Source organism: Notothenia coriiceps, unplaced genomic scaffold (assembly GCF_000735185.1).
Source record: "Notothenia coriiceps isolate Sejong01 unplaced genomic scaffold, NC01 NC01_scaffold00037244, whole genome shotgun sequence".
Taxonomy (NCBI): Eukaryota; Metazoa; Chordata; class Actinopteri; order Perciformes; family Nototheniidae; genus Notothenia; species Notothenia coriiceps.
Genome location: NW_011369945.1, coordinates 16,474,407 through 16,481,148, shown reverse-complemented (window position 1 = coordinate 16,481,148; position 6,742 = coordinate 16,474,407).

The following is a 6,742-nucleotide window of genomic DNA, read 5'->3' as shown; positions in this document are numbered from 1 at the left end:
GGAATCTGCTGAGATTTTGTGTACTTTTACCCTTGGTTCTAAAAAACACAAGCCTTATGCAGCTTTTGCCTTGTAAGGAATTCTTTCAAAAATAAAATCTTGCCAAGGGTCCACAGGGCCAGAATAGCAATTTAAAGCTTGTGTCATTTCCTGGTTTTAGATTTACTCAGCCAGCCACTAGATGGAGCTGTTGTTTGACTAACTCTGCCTCTACTGTGCCTATATGCTTTTCCTTTGTCCACACCCCTCTCAGTGCACTCGCTTCTTGACATCCTCCTCTCTGAGCTCTGCAGTGCTGCCTATAGCATCATTATCATTTCTCCAGCATGAACTTCAAACACTAGGTGCTGTTTTTCCTGGTTAACTGAAGCTATTGTCCAAAAAGAGATTTGAAATCCATGAGTTTGTAATTTTAGATGTTGTTTTTTTACAACTCAGAATTACATTTGTTGCTATTTCCTGTACAGTGAGCAAATCCATTTTTTTTTACTAATATGTAATACCAAATAAAGTGGTCTGTCAGTGGTAGAAAGCTTTTCAGGGATTTTTCTAAAGCCCAAACCAAGTTTGATTTTAGGTTGAACATGGTAAAACTTTCCTATTTACACTTTTTATTTTTTACATGTGGTGACCAAGGCTCAACAGTCCCCTTAGCCCACAAGCACAACATTTTGTATTGAATATTTTCTTCTTATTCCTATTGTGCTACCGTCCTTCAGATAAATACAATTTTAGTTTTTCCAAAATATGTGGGTGGTTATTCTTTGAAGTATGTGAATGAGTGGATTCAGATAAAATCTTCTATGTTGGGTGGTAAGTAGGGATGAGCACCTACTTTAATTAAAATATGTATATACAACTTATAAATGTATTTGTATAGAAAAATCTTCAATAACTTGTACAAGTTTGCATGAGGGTGCATTAGTCTGTCGTATTTTACCTTTGATATGATTTTATATTTTGTCTACTGATGTAAATATATCAACAAGCTAATTATCATTTATGGATTCAGTACAGGCCTCCAGTTTACTCCAAAGTAGCATATGGGCTGACTGGCTTCACAGTCACATTTAATCCCATAAATCTGTTGCTCTCCACATCATGAGCAACATTTCATCCTACGTAAGTCTGTGTTTTATTGCACTGGCTGTATGTAACCTTTTAATCGCTTTGTAAATAACCTTATTAAAGCTTGTGTTGGGGTATGATTATAAATGCTACTATGGCGTATAACAGATTGTAAAATGTTGCCATCAGGTGGCTTCATGCTTTATTAAAATGTGATTTTTCAAGTTTTCCCGTCACTGTCAGACATGGCTGACGGGATGATAGGTTAACATATGGCAGTTGACAGGTTTCTACTAATTTTCTTTTTAAATTGCTAGTGTTTCATTGCTCGTGGGAGCGTCTGGTTTGCAGGCTCAATGTGTGAGAACTAGATTACTGATAATGTCATCATCTCGGGATATGCTGGAGTTATTTTCATCTCATGCTTGACCTTGGGGACCTGAAGAACATCTCTCCAAATGTGAACACTTTTATCAAGGCTGCTTATAAAAAAATTAAACCTTGTTTTGCTCTTATTTCTGCTATAATTCAACCCTTTCTCTTCTCTCTTTTCCTCCTGAAACAACGTTGTTAATAGCATTATTACTAATAGAAATGGAAAGCAAGAAGTTCAAATCTCAACACAGAGAAATGTTTGGTTATTGCCGTACTTGCATGAAAAAATATGCCACATGTAAAAGGTAGCTTTGTTTTGATCTTGTTAGGCATGTATTCACAACACATGGCACTTTTGTATTCTTCATTCAGTTAAAAGCTTATTAGCTGTTGTAAGAAATCCATCGTTATCAATATCTTTGTGGCACATCGAGGCAATCTTTGAAGGTAAAGTACACTTTGCTGCTCAGTTTGTTTGCACTCGTGTCTCTACAGCTGTAGTGGTGCAGCCCGGGGAACCTCTGCAGTATCTTTGGCAGTGTGTGAGTAATGGAGCAGGAAGAGAGTCTCTTAACAGGGCCAGCAGAATAATTATGAGTCGAGCTGAGAGGCTGTTCCTGGGCAACGGGGAGCTTGTGAGCTTCATTGGGAATGGCCTGTCCTCTTGGACCTGTGCCCGACTGATGGGAGCCGTCTGTAAGGTGAGGGTGAGGGTGGGGCGTGCAGTAATATTACAGAGGTACTCGTGTTTAAGGACAACTGCGCTTTGCTTTGGCTAAATGGGAATGGGAATTACAACAATAGTAAAGTATCTCATATCAGTTTAAGGAACTGTGTAGTCCTGCTCTGCAAGGAATAGTGGATCGAAAGAAAATAGTCTCTAAACATTTTGATATTTTTGTTTAAATGTTTATTTTGTTTTTTAATCCTTTCTAATATTGGCATTTCCTGCTTAAGTCATTTGATTCTATTGTGTTAAACCGCTTGGGTTTTGGACTTTGAGAAACTGGGATTTACATTTTTCACAGTTTTTACCTTTTTATTGACCAAATTAGGCATTTAGTCCCGTAAATAATTGAAAGATTAGTACGATTGTTAAATGGGGGCTGCACTGGCTCCATACATAGGGCCTGGGCTTGGGAACAAGATGGTCACCGAATAGACACTGATTTAAGTGCTGGAGAGGTGCTAGTTCACTTCCTGGGCACTGCTGAGGTCTCTAGAGCAAGGCACCGAACCCCTATCTGCTGGGGGCACTTAACCATGACAACCCAATGTGTAAAACAACAGAGTGATAACTTAATATCCCCTGGAGGGATTAAGAAAGTATATCTTCTTCTTCTATTGGATCCCCTTGTGTAGTCAATGCTTCAAATACTGCATGGTGGGTGATTCTGAAAAAAAAATGCAATGTGCTCTTGTCAACAAAATCGTGCCAACACAAGGCCTGGTTAATTAACCTCATTAGTTTGAGTGAAAAGTCAGCACTATAGACCTCAGTAAATTATGCAGATGAGTGTCATATTAATGGGAAACACGGTGCATGTGTTGAAAGTGAACATGTCTCCAGAGGCATGTTTGCCCTAGTAGGCATCATTGGGCTGGCAGAGCAGATAATTGATGAGGAGCTTCATGTGTCCCCTGCTGCTTACAGGGGCAACTGGAGCATGACCAACACTGATCTTCATATTTGAGGGTATACAAAAGGTGATATAGAAAGATTATATGGAATACATTCTTTCTCCTCACATTGTTCTTTTGAGGATAAATTCCTTTTACCACTGTGACTAAGGCATTTGTACCGAGTGACATATTTACAGTTAGGAAATAGGAGATATCTAATTGCAATGCGAAACTGATTCTCAATTAGGGCTGAATGATTAATTTAATTTAAATCGAAATCTCGATTTGAAATGATGCAATTATCAACTTGCAAAGCCTGCAAATTTTTTTTTTTTGGTTTTGTTCTTCTTGTGTGTCAGTCATCCACACCAATCAGAAGTGCTGTGCTCCACATGTACCAGTCATTGTTAACCAATCAGAAGTGGCCCATGATAGAAGGTGATAAGACAGATTGATCCAATCACCTGCCAAGTATTTTTGAAATACTTTTCCAAATGGCTTCCAATGGAGCTTTCCTAGATGGTTTGGTGAAACAAACCATCTGAGTCAGGTTGGTGATGCTCCATCACATGTGTTACATCTATTACAGGGTGAATCTGAAACTGAAGCTTGACTTTAAAGCAACCCAACGGAAGTTTCATGTAAGTTTTAGTTCTTTCAATTGCGGGGTGCCTAGACGACGGAGCACGTCTGATACGACCTTCCTAGCCGGGATATGCCGCTTTACAAAAAACTTCCGTTGGCGCTAAAAACAAATATCGCAAATCGGAATCGCAATATCTGTCAGAACAAATGCAATTAAATTTTTTTTCCCCCATCGTCAGCCCTATTCTCATGCAAACACACTTATTTATTGCTAAAAGTCGCTTTCAATATCAATTATTCTGTGAACTTATTGTTCATCAAAATTTCGGACGGTGCCGTAATTGTGGCGCTTGCATTGTGTTTTGTTTTTGAGAAAGAGAGGGAGAAACATAATGCTTAACGTCGTTTTTAAAAGTTATTACAACTTATTTTTAACCATAATTTGTCACATGCCCACCCGAACCCGTGATATTTTCTATCAAGTTTTCCTTAGGCCGCACTTCTTTGCAGCCATAATGGAAATCAAATTCGACAAATAGTTTAATATCCTTTTAATATTGTTAGTGCGTGTAGCCTTACCTGTATGGGCACATTAAAGACATTGAAACATGTTAAAGTGGTAATGGAGAATTTGAAATGTCACTTATTACTGACGCTTTGAAGTATTCAGGACAGCTCTACTACACACCTGGTACTACATTAGATATCCTGGAAATACTATTCTCCAGGTTTTTCACTTTAACTTTTGATGGCAGGCTCTTTGTGCAGCACCTATTTATTCTGGCATACAGTATGTTGCACAGTTGGCTGGTATACACAGTCTTTGGTTGACTTCACTTTCTATTCTGCCAATATTTTTGTCTGACTTTGGGTTGAACTCCACTCCCTCTACCTGTCTCCCACAGTGAACATCCTGAATCCTGGACGTACTTCTGATCAGATGCATCTCATTACTCTACTTCCTGGCAGCCCTGCATTGAGCCATCTCTAGTCTTGTTTACCGCATCCGTCGCACTCCCTCATCTTCCAATCCCGCCACCCAGTCCTTCTGTCAGTCGCTTAACCCTCAGCCCACACCAAGAACCGCTCGTCTCGCCTGCTGCTATCTGTCCACTTTCCTCTTTCTCGCTGCTTCTCCAACTCCTTCTACTTCCCCTCAGCTTCAACCCTCTAATCACAATAATGCAGCGCCAATGCTGGACTGACTCAAAAGCAACCTAGCATCAGGGCTCAGTGACTCCAGATCTTTCTTTGTTCAGTCCAGACAAAATCAATTACTCCTCCAACTCTGAAGTCGGCCATACAGCATCGTCCTCCTGACACTTGCTTCCAAATGCACTATTGTAGAATCGATTGAGGTGGATAGAAAGAATGAAAAACACTATCAAAGTCAAGTAGAAAGAAAGACTTCTGTGTTTGATCCTATATATATTTATATATTTGTGTACATCTGATTAAATATTTTATACTCTGTTTTACATCCTTGTCTGTGCAGAAACTGTACGTGGAGAAAAAAACTTGTTTTGTTGTTGCTTTTCTGTAGATTTCCAGATCAAAGCAGCCCTTCTCTCCCCAGGCGGGTCCTTGTCACTCAGCAATAACTTGGACTCACCTGCCTGCCATGCCCTGTCTTTGACATTATACCGTGGATCCCACTTCCTGGAATGGAGCCAGAGGAGAAAAAAGTCAGTCATTTCAACACCCGCTCTCTCACTCTCACCAAAGCTGGCACTAATCAGATTTAGCCAGGGCTTGAGGATTGAGTTTTTGTGTGTGTGACTGCAATGTCATCAGCCCAGATTTGGAGCAGTAAAACCATCACTGTATTGGAAAGAGTGGTAATTGTATTTAGAAAGCAGGATCCTTTGGGGAATCGTAATTCAGCTTATGATTTGCGTCATTTTCCACTCCACAGTTTCACTGCATTTATTGCACATTTGCACAGGTCCATTAACTGAGCTGACGATTATTATATTACCAAGGATATATAACTGCACAACTCAATTGCTACAGATACTAACTTTACACTGCATAACGAGGTTCCATTAATTTTTAATAGCTTGAAGAATTTGCCTGAAGATAATAGTAAACGTATCCCACCTGATAATGCACCTTTGTGAACAATAGGACTAAATGTCGCCTTACAGTTCAGTGATTTGTGGATAGGACTTTGCTAATAGTCAGCATTGTAGATGATCTGCTTATTAAACATGACTTGGAGATCTCCCCCTAGATTGAGAAATGATTGGTGCAGTGTTATTTGTGCGGGAGAAGGGGACCTGAGTTGTGCATCCTACGATATCAATCTTTGATTACGCAGCTGCCTGAAGATGGCTCTGTATTTTCCGCCTCCACTTCCTCCCTTGACTCAAATATAGATTGGCTCCTCGAGTCTCCTCTTGGATGTATCTGGATATGTTTCTGCCTCTGTCTTCACTTTTTGTTTCGTGGTGTGTCAGCTTTTCATACGTGAAGCCGGTTGTCTTACACAGCAGCTCGGAGCTCCCGGCCTGACAGAGTGTCAGCGGGGGCTTGTGTCACATTATTGTAAGAGAAAATCTAAGTCGGGAATATATTTTCTATATCCAAGTTATTGAAAAGACATCGAAGTAAGGCGTATTCAATACAAGCTCGTATGAAACTAGTAAAGGAGAAAACACTAACTTTAATTTAGAAGGAACATACTGACAGTTACCAAGGAAAACACATTTTATATTATCATTCAGAGCAGGGGTGGGGACCCTTTTTTTCTCTCAAGGGCCATTTCAATTTTTTCAACATCCTCCGAGGGCCGTACAAATGATTTACCTCTGCTTAAAAATACTACAATCAATCACAGCCGATTCATTTGGCCTTTCTTTCATGCTGTGCAAAGAAAAAGCAACCTCTTAATCCAGATATTTTACCATGACTCGCGCATGCATGGTGCACGGTTGTGGCATGACCACCAAAACAGAAAGATATGGACAAAAGATGTGTGTGAATGTATTTAGTTTCCTATCCATCTGAACATGATTTAAGTGGGGGGGGGACCTAACCTCCTCTACGGGGGTCCGGGGGCATGCTCCCTTTTAAATGTTGAAGTTAAAAG